General features: G+C 41.0%; 1 pseudogene across 1 annotated transcript in view; it reads left to right on the top strand.

Moving 5' to 3' along the window:
- Window positions 1-222: 222 nt before the first annotated feature.
- LOC307102716 (neurofilament light polypeptide-like) overlaps window positions 223-13170 on the top strand; it is a 91109-nt pseudogene continuing 78161 nt past the window's right edge. The window contains exon 1 of the transcript in view: window positions 223-318. The product of the transcript in view is annotated as a neurofilament light polypeptide-like (transcript). The remainder of the gene's footprint in view (window positions 319-13170) is intronic.

Genomic DNA, 13170 nt, shown 5'->3' with positions numbered 1-13170 from the left:
CTGTTGTCCTGGGAACACATGTCTTTGTAGGAACTGAGAAGGGGAGAAAAATCATTATTGTCCTTTTTCACAAGCATTGGCATCTACCCTCTAATTTCAAACCAAGGTTCAGTTCTGACATATATAAATAGAACCATTTACTACTAGGTGTGTGCCTAGAAAGAATAAAATCTCCCTTTTATGGTGTATAAAGGGAAGTTTAACTTCTCCATTGAGGGGAAGATGGATTTGAGCACACCCTTCTGTGTGGGATTGGACGTCAGCAAGCCGATTGCTGTGGTGGAGGCATGTAAGGAAAACCCCAAGAGCAGCGACCAAGTGAGATTGTCTGCAAATACTGAGGGGCTTTGAAACATTTAGAATCATAGCACTGAAAATGAAAGTGCATTTATATACTAAGATGCCTATTTCATTTATTAGAAAAGGTTAAATAAACATTTTCAGTAGTGCAGATTGCTAACAAAAATGTCTCTTGGGAAAAAGGAAAAGTCATTTCTTTTCCTTTTATTTCATTTTGCCACAGGAGGTTCATTTCTGAGACAATCTCTGGGCTGAGTGTAGGTAAGTCAATAGTGGGCATATCTCTTTACCGTGTGATGGATGCTAGCTGCCAACGCAGAAATATTTTTAGTTTTAGGTCAGTTGCTTCTGGAGTCAAAAGCCCTAATTATTCATTTATCCGCAGTCTTCTGGGTATGAAGAAGGATCAAAAGGTCTGAGAGATGACTTCAGTCCTAGAGGCCATGGTCCTTGACAATGAGAGATACCATAGTATTTATTGCTGCTGCTGTGGGACACCCTGGAACAGAAAGCCATAGCCATCTCTTGTTATTGTTGTCAGTCTCCAATTCCCTGAAGCTCCTCTCTCAAGCAATAGTTTCATTATTTTATTTTTATATATATTTTATTGATTGTATACATTTTATTGGTTTTATATATTTTATTGATTTTTACAGAGAGGAAGGGAAAGAGATAGAGAGTTAGAAACACAATGAGAGAGAAACATTGATCAGCTGCCTCCTGCATGTCCCCAACTGGGGATTGAGCCGCAATCAAGGTGCATGCCTTGGACCGGAATCGAACCTGGGACCCTTCAGTCCATGGACTGATGCTCTATCCATTGAGCCAAACCAGTTAGGGCTAGTTTTATTATTTTAAAAACTCAACATACCAATTTTCTTCTCCAGGGTATTCTGGAAACAAGTGAGGTGCATGTTTGCCTTTTTAGCTGCCCCACGGAGTAAAGCTTGACACTCTCCCTCCCTGTTCACTCTCATCCCCTACTCCTGGCTTTTATGGCAGGGCGCTGCCTTGCAATATATTGCACTGGCCCGCCGAGAACAAATGTGCAGCAGTAAACACTATGGTTTCATCTACACTTCCACTGTGAAAACAAATGATAGAAACTGTAGTTCACATAACAGATCCAGAGGTCAAAATCTATTGGTGCAGGCATTCCACACGACTATTACAATACACTTTTCATAGAGGTTTTATTTATGGGAACATACCATGAGTCATAGCAATTCATAACACAGTGTTCCATGGAAAATTCCATCCTCAACTCAGTCTAAATATTGGATATACAGCACTCACTTTTGATTAATGGGAGTCATAAACATACCCCAACAGGTATAATACAGTAGCTTACAGGTTTAACCTAAGTTGACAGATTTTTTTTTTCTTCATAAAACAAGAAAACTGAGATAGAATGAAATCTTTGCAATTCTTGGCAGGACAGTTAACTGGCCTCAGCCACTGCAGGGACTGTCATTCCAACTGATCAGAATTTGGTCCCCTCCTGCCTCATTTATTCCTTACCTGAATGGCAGCTTCTTAGTCGAGTCTATAAATACCTTTCTAATTTGAATTAAGATAATATGCTATCTGTGCTTGTTAGATATGACACAACACAGCTCGTACTCACTTTAAATCTCACCGAGTCAGAGAGCATTTTTGCATTCCAGATGGAGCTAAAAATATTCATCCATCAAAATAGTAATCATCATTAAAATTAGATTGCTGATTTTGCTGATTAATTTTTCAGTAACAAGTATGCTTTCTGAAAAGTTTCAATTAAACATTTTTTGACAAAACTAGATTTTTAAAATGTAAAGTAAGTAAGAAGAAATAGATAACTAAGGAAATAAAAATAGAAAATTTAAATGTACTACAATTTTAAAGACGTTTAAAAATGTTTTTTTTTTTTTCCTGGCAATACAAGGAGTGCAGAGGATGGAAATGTTGTTATAACTGGAGTGTGTAACTGAGGTCCTTGCCTCTTCATTCTGGGCTGTGATCCTCATACCTTGGAAAGGTGGTTTATTTTTGTTTGTATGAAAGTATCATCTACCAAGTGTAATAAGTATTCAAGTGATCAGAGCCTCTCCTGTGAGATTTAATGTCTCTTTGCATGTGTTCTATTTTCATATGCAACAGGCGTGCTTCAAGTTCAGAAGAAGGTTGTAGATCAGTAGGGACATGGCAGTGCCACATTAAATGCTTGGATGAAACAAAACACTGGTGCTTATAAGACAACCATTGGCACAGTTTTTGTTGTTGTTTTCAGTATCTTAATTTTAGTTGGCGTTAAAGATAAATGTGCTAATAAATAGTTCTGATTGACCCTATTGAAAACTGTGGGAGGGGGGATAATGTATCTTCATTTCAATCCTTTAAAAACCCATTTCTGTAATCTTTTTAAACATGTATCTTTATTGTTGAAAGTATTGCACATGTTCCCCCTTTTCCCCCATTGATCCCGTACCCACCCCAGACCTTCACCATACTATTGTCTGTGTCCATGAGTTATGTATATATGCATATACATTCTTTGGTTAATGTATTCCCCCTACCCCTTTCCTCTGAGATTGGTCAGTCTGTTTCATGCACCCATGTTTCTTCATCTACTTTGTTGATCAGATTATTTTGTTCATTAGATTCCACATATGAGTGAGATCATGTGATGCTTGTCTTTCTCTGACTGGCTTATGTTGCTTAACATAAATGTAATCTTAAGAAAATAGGTTAATACAAATGCCTCTGGTGTTAAAATGCATAAATACATTTTAAACTAAAATAAAGATACAGTGATTATAGGACAGAAACTATTGAGAAAAAATTAGAAGACCAAAGGTTAGGAAAAAGTTATAATATCCAATCATGTCTAAAATAATGTTTGTAGATCATTTGGTACTGATTGAGGCAATTAAATATTCCTTAGCTGTGAGTTTTAGATGTTTCATATGAGTTGTAATGGACATATATCACAAAGCAACAGTGAAATTCAGTATGTCGCTGATGACCATTGTATGGTAACTGTCATGGAAATGCCTCTGACCTTCCTCAGATAATGGGTAGTAGCAGATCTAGAGAAAAACATAGATTCCTGTCAAAATAATCTGGTATATGGCAGGCAGGAAACAGCAGCAGTAAGCCAAGGGGATCCATATTTTCAAAACACACATATAAGCACACTTCTTGTCTGTTTAAAAGACACAGATAATGAGTAATTACATATTTCTTTATTTCCAAATATTAAGCTATAATGGAATCCAGCCAGTTTTAAGAATCCAATTTAGCCTAATCTTTTACAAAGTTTTAGTGAGTTATTTTCTAAAATTTGTAGAGAATGTCATTTGAAGCATATGCGTCTTATTATATAAACTCTTGGGCATATTTATTGGAAGAGATGCTAAACCAAAACATCATGGAAGGTTCATTTATGTATTCTGTGACAGCATGTCTAAGATATTCAGTATTTGAGGAAAGAAGATCATCTTATTTGTTTCCTACAATTTAAAACGTAACTCTAGTTTGACATAAGGTAGAATTCCATGAGTAATTATCAGAAAAAAATATGTGTGTGTGCATATGTATATAGAGATAGATAGATGACGAATAGACAGATGATGGGTGATGGATGAATAAATGATAAATAGATAGTAGATATAATAAATAGATAGACATTAAAAGTGCTTCAATTGTCATATATTTTCAAGTCTTGGTTTTTAATTAAATCCAGAAGCTTATAAAAGTGAAGGGTTTGAAATATTTTAAAACATGCATGTGTGTATGTGTGTGTGTGTGTGTGTGTGTGTGTGTGTGTGTAGTATTTCTCAGCTTTCACTTTTGCCCCTTGCAAACCATCTTCCCTTTAGTTTCCAAAATCAATTTTAAAATAAAATATAAATGTTTCCAGCCCTCCAAAGGTATCCCATCACACTTAGACCCAAATCTAAACCCTTGTTCATGGCCCACATCTCCCACTTCTTATCATAGGACTCTTCCCAACTAACTTAGCTCCTGCCTGGCATGCACTCACCCTCTCTCCTCCTCAGGACACCCACACACCTTCCTTTCTTCTGCCTAGGATGACTTTTGCTTAGTCTTTGCAGTCCAGCTTTACTCAGGAGAGTGTGCTGGGCCCTGAGCCTACCCTGGAAGCTCAGTGACTACCGAGGGCTGGTGAGTGTAAGCCCAGCTTCCTTCCCTCCCATGAAACATCCCCCCTGTGGGGGCAATGTAATCTCCAGAGCACCCTCAAGAAACAAGCTGGAGTTGGGACTGTCTTGAGATCTACTCAGCCAGGTGCCTTACTATTTCCTCTTCAGATGCAGTTCCTCACTCCCAAATTGGCTTCCCAGAAAGGAACTCCTTAATGCATAATTTGCACTTGAATCCTCATCTCAAGTGGCACCTCTGGGAACTGAGCTAAGGAAACAGGGCAGCTCAAATGCCACCCCCTGCTCCTTACTACAAAGCCTGCCATTCAGGGACTCTGTCTTACAAGTCCAGGGTCACAGGAAGTCCATGGGGGAGGCTCCTCAGAGCTACAGTTTGATATCCCTTGGCTTTATTTCTTGATGACATTCTTATCTAAAACCATGCCTCCTTTACCTGAATATTGTTCTTCCTCATGTTATATTTTCAACACTGTGCTTTCCTGTCCTAAGAATATCCTATGTGAGGGCATGCTGTCAGTCACTGCTGGGTGACAGAGTAGAAGGATGGTCTAGAAGAGGAAGAGTGGTGCACCTCCCTCCACCTAAGTTCTCATGTCTTCATTAGGACCAGCTGGGTCACTGTGTCTCTCTGACCCTCAGCTTCTCTCCCTGGAACCGAGATGGTGGGCTGTGGTCCTGACTCCTGAGATCAGCACAGGGGGCTGTGCAGAATTTCTAGGGTCATGAAAAACTGTGGTGTCCACTGACTACATGTTAGGCACACCTATATGCCTTTCTGGGGTGCTCAGCTATAAACCATTGTGAGAAAGTCCTACATGATTAACCCTGTGGTCTCTGACAGTCTCACAGAGCAGATCTGACTCCCCAGATGAAAGCATATGTGTAAGCACCACACATATAGTCCCTGAGAGACTCAAGTCTCTGCCAGGGGAAGTAATATGTGAACAGGCTGGCTCTCCTGGTGATCAGACACCAGGATGTCTGTTTCCTAAATTTCCTGGGAGAAGATGGGGAGGGAGTGACAGAGAGCAGAAGGAAATTGAACAATTGCCTCATGACTTTTCACCACTTGGCGAAGGTTTGTGAGAGAACATATGTGTAGAAGAATGGAAGTGACATTTAATTTTTAAAATTCTATTCTTAGGACAGGAAAGCACAGTGTTGAAAATATAACATGAGGAAGAACAATATTCAGGTAAAGGAGGCATGGTTTTAGATAACACATTGAACTAGATGACATTAATTCAACATATATTGAGTACTTTCTGTTTACTAGCATTGGCCTAGCATGGAGATAAAAACGTGAACAAAATAGACACATTTCTACTCTAATTCAGTTCACATTCTGGTTGGCTGAGAAAGACAAAGGGAGGTCTACCATATACCGCAGGGACTGGGGAAAGATAGAAACAGGCCTGTGTGGGAGGCTGTGGTGGTGGCAAGGACAGTCTCCTGAGTAGAAGTCTGAATAAAGCAAGGGAGCCAGCCCTGTAAACTTCGTGGAGACTATTTCAGGCAGAGCAGCAGCAGGTGCAAAGGCTCTGAGACTCCGTGGAGCTGGAGGAAGTGCAAGGCACCATAGTTCTGCTACCAGAGCCACAGCAACTAAACACCAGGTCAAGTGCACAGGTACTTTCCCTTAGCACCCAACAAAGTGAGAATATAAATTTACACTCACAGGTGATTGCTCTTGAGGTGAAACTGAAAGATCTCTGTTTCTGTCATGCCCCAGTAGCAGAAGAGTACACGGCAATCAAATTATACAATTTTCATTATTCCCATAGGAGCTTTGTATTAAGTTTTACCTGGGGGATATAACTTTGCCTCAGGGGAATATCAGAATGTTGGGTTCTAGCAACTGACATAGTGTAGAATTTAGGGATGACACTTTATAATAAAGCCTAATATACAAGTGAAGAAAGTCTCATTCTCACCAGATGGATCAATTAGGAAATAATCATTCATATTAAACAACTACACCACATAACAAAAAGATACTACGCACAAGTACAGCATATAATGATATTCTCTGGCACAATTAAAATATGATTTGTTTCCCTATAGAGGACACCAGGATTTTTGGATCTACTTTCTCTGCCATCTATAATCCAAATGTTTTTGCTTTTAATTTGTAATCATTGTGCAATACAATGGCATTTAGTCAAATTCTTTTCTCAGTTTTATTAAACTGAAGGCAATCTGGTTGGTTGGTTGGTAGGTTGCAAAATATTTATGTAATAATTAGATTGCATGAGTGTGCATGTGTGTAAGTGCAAATGAGTGAATGTCTGAGTGTATGAATCCGTGAGTGTGTGTAAGTGTGAGTGTGTGCATAGTGTTCAATCCCAATGCCCCTGCCTGGTGCATCTGTATTCCAGGCCTAAGTCTTGCAAGGTCAGAGTCACTTGCTTTCAGGAGCGTCGGGCACAGTATCCTGCAGATGTGGCCACTTAGTAATTGTACAGCGATTAGGTTGATGACATATCTGGGTGTGGAGTAGACAAAGCTTACTGATTAGTTTCTGGAATTGTCCAGTTTTTTAAAATGTGGCTTTGCTTTTTGGGGGGGATTAGTGGGTTCTTTGGTACATTTAAACAATACTGCATTAAAATGAACGTCCTAGTTTTCCTGGGGTACTCATGTGTGTTTTAGGAGCATTCTTCAGCAACACCTTTGACTGCATCCTGGGAGAGACCATCGCAGGGGATGGAGAGAGAGAGACACTGCGATGTGCTCTCCATGGAGCAGGGGCTCTGGTTGTGCTCCTGGGGATTGCATGCTGGTTTTAGAGTCTTTCTGATATTTCTCAATTCTGTGCTTCAAAAAAATACACAGGTACACAGGTTAGCACTTGGCATAGCTCCTCTGACTAGAATCTCTCTTATTAAATCTTGTTTTAGTGGATGTGATTAATATTTTTTAAAGGAAATGGAGAAGTCTTTTGTCAGCATCTTAGCAGAGCTGCATATGAATCGGAAGTCTGCCTCTCTCTAGGTTCCTTTATGCACTAAGTGCTTGAAACCCTTCCAAGGACCCTGCCACTTCTTCCAAACCCTGCGCACGATGGCGGCTCCAGTGCTGCCAGTGAATTATAGTCTGTTCTCTGTGCTGTGCAAGTGAAAAGTGGTATCTGTTCCATTTAGCTGCTTCAAGGACTTTTAAAAAAATGAGAGTGAGAGATCCTGCCCTAACGAGTAAGGAATAATAAAAAATTGTTTAGTACTGTGAGGGGTGAATGCCAGGTCTTTGCTAAGAAGCGGTACCCACAGGAAGGAAATGGATGTGGGCACTCAGGGTGAGACTCTACTTTTGGAGAAAGTTGCTGCATCATTCAGCTGGGACTTCAGACAATTGTCTGATTGGAAAATCATATATAATAAAGAGGTAATATGAAAATTAACCCTCATACCCTCACAAGATGGCTGCCTACGACCAGGCCAGCAGGGGGGTTAGTGAGGGATGACCAAACCACTGAACAAGCAGGTTGCATGGGGCGACCAGGCCAGCAGGGGTTTAGTGAGGGACGACCAAATGACTGAACAGCAGGCTGCATAGGGCAACCAGGCTTCCATGGGGGGGAGGTACTTGGGGGGGACCAGGACAACAGGGGGGGAAGTTGGGGGAGCCCAGGCTGGCAGGGGGGGGCAGTTAGGGGCGACCAGGCAGGCAGGCAGGCAGGTGAGCAATTAGGAGCCAGTGGTCCAGGATTGTGACAGGGATCGAGCCTAAACCAGCAGTCGGACATCCTCCAAGGGGTCCCAGATTGGAGAGAGTGCAGCTGGGCTGAGGGGACCACCCCCCATGCACAAATTTTGTGCACCAGGCCTCTAGTAATAATAATAAAAATAAAGAAGCTAAATACAATAAAATAAAGGAAGACACTGAAAAAATACATTAGAGACAGTTTGCATGGTCAAACGTCCCAATGTTTTATAGAAGAGCTGCCTCTGGAAGATTGTCATCCTAAGAGACTGAGGAATGTGGTTTAGCTTTCCTGAAACAGAAGAGCTGTGTGTGAGAGACATAAGGGGTCATGAGTGAAGTTTAAGGATGGAGACTCCAGTGTATTAAGTAGTGGGAAGATCTGGCATTGCTTATTGTGCTTGGAATTTCAGAGCAACCCCAGGGGCAGGGAAGCCCACTCTACTCCAGGAGCACAAGCTGAGATGCATGGAGGGTAATGAGGTCCTCAAGACTCAGTTTTAGATAGTAAATTTAGTTTTCAAGTGATGCTAAGGTCATGGCCATCACAATAGTATCCACCTACCTAACCTGATAAAATCTGCCCCTCCATCCTGCCCCATCTCAACACTGCCTATTTCTACTTCCATACTTCTGCTATAAGCTCTGAATGGCCCACTGGCTTTAAATAACAGCTGACACTAGGAAGGGAACAGGAAAAGCAGAGTGGCTTGGGATCAAGGGCCACCTGGAGAAGGGGATTCTAGGGGGAAGGAGACTGGCTGTGGCAGTTCAAGCGTGTGTTCCAAGGCGGTGATGTAAAAGAGGACATTGAGGAGACGCATACCCAACATGTCTTCTATGACAGCATGGAGCAGAAAATTCTATTTCGTTGTTGGAATAAGATTCTAATTCATGCTTCAAAAAAAAAGGATATAGAACATCTTATAAACAATCAGTTATTTCACTCTTTCAAATAATCCATATCATTTTATAGCAGGAAAACTATACACGGATGTTGCAGACATATGTTGATCATATGTCTTCAGCATTAAGTTCTTTCCCAGTGAAGAAAATGATGAATCTCAGCCAGTATGGCTCAGTGGTTGTGCATGGACCTACGAACCAGGAGGTCATGGCTAGATTCCCAATCAGGGCACATGTCTGAGTTGTGGGCTCGATCCTCAGTAGGGGGTGGGGTGCAGAAGGAAGCCGATCATTGATGTTTCTATTCCTCTCTCCCTCGCCCTTCCTCTCTCTGAAATGAATAAAAACATATTTTAAAAAAATGAAGAAAATCACTCAGATATCAGGCTGAAGATGTCCTGAGATTTAGATCTGGGATCGTCAGATTTCAGATTCCTCATGTAACTATATCAGAAACATCACACCCTTCTCAACTTGAGTGTCCATGAGTCTTCAGCTTGTCTCTCAGAGTGTCACCCACAGCAAGATGGTATTCCTATGAGATCAATGGCTCAAGGATGTAATAAGAACACAGTTTGTTGTTGTTGTTTTTTTAAAATCAATTACTTTAAGCCTTCTTTTTCAGGCAGTGAAATATATAAAAATCACAAATAAGGATTTGACTTTATAATCATGATTGCTAATGATCCCTGATTATAATGAGCATGTCATTTTCTTAGGAATGAAATTATCTATTGCTTTTTTTTAAACAAATTGATTTGTGATGGTTCTGAGATTATTCCAGATAAATAACTGTGATGTATTTCTTCTCACTGAGGCACTGAGAGAATTTTATGGTGGGCTATCCTAGCTTCAGGAAAAGTACTTACTCTTTGCCTGTTTATATTTTGTAAAACTGTTACTGGTAGAAATGTCTAAAATAGGAATAGGTGGGAGGAGTATATGAACTATGAAATGTGTTTGTTTTTTCAATGTATTTTTGCTGAATTAGTGTGCATTTAGCCCTAGAAATACAGGACCTGGGACTATTTATTGGGACCTGCCCTTTCCCTGCCCAACGACTATCACAGAAAGAGGATGCAAGAAGCCACAGGAAGTGATCCTTGGAGCTGTAAAGAAAAATAATCTACTATGTGTGAACTTGTGCTCTTTTGGGCCCTAAGAATATTTGGGAAAGGATGAGTGTCTTAGTCATTCAAGCTGCTGTAACAGAACACCGCAGACTGGATAGCTTGTAAACAATTCTGGAAGCTGGAAGTCCAAGATCAAAGTGCTGGCATGGCTGGGTGATGACCCCCTTTCAAGTCACAGACTTCTTATTGTGTCCCCACAAGGTGGGAGGGGTGAGGGAGCTCTCTGGAGTCTCCTTTATAAGAGCGGCACTAATCCTATCATGGGGGCTCCACCCTAATGGCCTCTTCATTTGCCAAAGTCCTGCCTCCTAACACCATGACATTGGAATTAGGTTTCAACATATGAATTTGGAGGTGCATAAACAATCAGGCCGTAGCAATGAGAACTGGAAAGGCAGAACAAAGGCAAGAACCTCCATGAGGGAAATTATCAGTTAGCAAGAACTCATATAAGTACTGGTAGAAATGATGTCAATTTGGTACCAAGTGGCTTTGGGAGTTTTAAGAAGAATGTTAATTTGATTTTCCAGTTTTGCTGAAGTCAGGGTTTCCCTTCAATTTAAACAATGTTCATTGAGTGCATTCTATGCCAGTAGGTGAAAGAGGTAGTCAGCCTTCGTCCAAGCACTCTGAAGTTGTAGCTGCCCAGGGCTGCGTGAATGGTACCAAAGGTGATGATAATGAGGTAACTTCACACGTTCCATGGGGCTGCTGACTTTCAGTATTCAGTAAGAAAGAAACGGGAAAGAACATAATGAACTCCCTGCTCTCTCAAGTCTTCAGTTTGACATGCATGTTTCATAACTTCTTAGGAAATTAAAATTCTCCAGTAAGATGTAAGCCCATTGTCAGACCTCAGAATACCCTTTCCTCCCCCTTTGAGATAACTGATACCCTGGATTTGTCACCCATTTGTGTTTTAAGCTACTTTAGCATATGTGTATTCATAAGTTTTATATTGAGCTGGTTTGCCTATTTTAAAATGTATATGTTATCATGCTGCACATTCCATTCCATAAGTGGCTATTATCACAAAGTTTTGGATAATTTTTTTCATTCTATTACATGAGCAATCTTTTTAATTGTTGTATCCTATTTGGCTGTATGAATATTCCACAAATCCCTTCTTTCTGTACTCCTACTATGTTCATTTGGATCAGTTCTAATAACAGGAATTGCAATAAAAGATCTCTTTTTGTGTGTGCCAGACCTTTTTAAGAGGATGTATGTAGGACTTGCTCATTTGTTTGCACTCTCTTTCCAGTCCACATGTGCCCTGAGCCACACTCCACCAGGAGCGCAGCAAGCCGCAGTGTGCAGCTCCTGCAGTCATGGTCTGAGCTGCAGCCACCAGCACCCCTGTGATGTGCAAGCCAGTGAGACATGGGATTCTTCCTGCAGCTCCTGGTCAAAGCTGTCAAAAGTGGAGATAGAGTGAACAGTTTTGTACAGGTGAGATTTCAAAATTGATATCATTTTCCAGAAAGCAATTAAATCTGTGCTCCATTAATTTTTTTTTAAATCAGTGTATGAGATTGGAAGGTGATATTTTCATGTGTTCAGTTGGATTTCAAGGAAGAATGAAATGCTTCCAAAGGGAGACATAAAGGTGTCTACAACAGCATGGCGATGAGAGTGGCTGTACATGGGGGTCCTCCTGTGCCCCCGCCCCTGCTCAGCTCTGGCAGGACTCTGGCTCTGGGCTGGGGCTTCACTCCACAACCACCTGGAAAGGCTGTCTTATTGTTTACAGTGCTGGTGGCCCCTCTGCATAAGTCCCCACCTTCTCTTCTGGTTTTAATCCCCAATTACCTTTATTCTACTTTCCAGGTTTTCTCCTATCATCTTCCAATCCTTTAGCTTTTTCTTTTAAAATTTTGTTCTCATATTTTGTGTAACCAAGCTCTTTCTTGTTTATCTGATTGTTCCTTTCATCTTTTCCTGCATTCTGCCCTTATTTCAAGAAGGCAACATTTCATCATAATTTTATTGCTATTTATAGTTTTTTTCTTAACAAGATTTCTTCTCTTTCCTTTAAATCTCTGTAGTCCAACATTGCCTATGTTACAGTTTGTCTTTTTGTTCTTTTTCAAGTAAGTGTAAAGCTTTCCTCAGATATCTGCAATTACTCAGTAAAACTGCATGTCCTCTTCAATTGTCTTGGATGCTGCCAAATTGCTCTCCAAGTGACCACACCAATCTAGTGTCTGGAACAGAGATGGAGCATTCCTGTGACCACACTTTCACCACCCAGGGCACACAATGGGCAGAACCAAGGTGCAAAATGGCACCACCACTCCATTGTCCTGACCTTCTTAGGTCTCAGGGTAAGAGCCTCAGACATTGACTGCCCTGGATAACAGCCCCCCTTGAACAGCCTGTATTTTATGTGGTTCTTTTATTTTATTTTATTTTTTCCATCACCATTTATTCCCTCTATGCCCTCTTCTACCACCACCCCTCCCAACCTCCCCCAATCACCACACTATTGTCCATGTCCATGAGTTCTCTTTCTTTTTCTTTTTTGTTTAATCCCTCTGTTAGAGAGTGGGAATTTTTGAGCATGCTTATGCCCCAGATAGAGTTGTCAGTGCTGACACCAGTCCAGGCCTTGAGATACGGTCTCATGGCCCCTTCCCAGCACATAGGCCTTCTTTCATAGATCACTGTCAGCTTTCTGAAGAACACAATGACCCTGTAAATAACATGGTCGTCAATGGCATGATCCTGACGTTGCTTGGTAAAACTGTTTTGTCTTGGGTTGCTTGTTCTGCAAAATCAGGATGTGGTAAATGGGCTTAAAAGCAGTCCTACACAAAAGGTCACTGTTGCTCTCTGGACTCCCTTTGTGGAGAAAGACAGAGCAGTTGCCGGCCGGCTAATAAAGGCTCCCTAAATTTTAATTTGGTGTGGACTCCAGTGCTTGTTCACTCACTTTTGCTCCACAACACCCTCCACCATCA

The sequence above is a fragment of the Cnephaeus nilssonii genome (genome assembly GCF_951640355.1).
Source record: "Cnephaeus nilssonii genome assembly, chromosome: 1".
NCBI classification, from domain to species: domain Eukaryota; kingdom Metazoa; phylum Chordata; class Mammalia; order Chiroptera; family Vespertilionidae; genus Cnephaeus; species Cnephaeus nilssonii.
The sequence above is the reverse complement of the archived record's forward strand: the minus strand, read 5'-3'. Positions and strand labels throughout refer to the sequence as shown.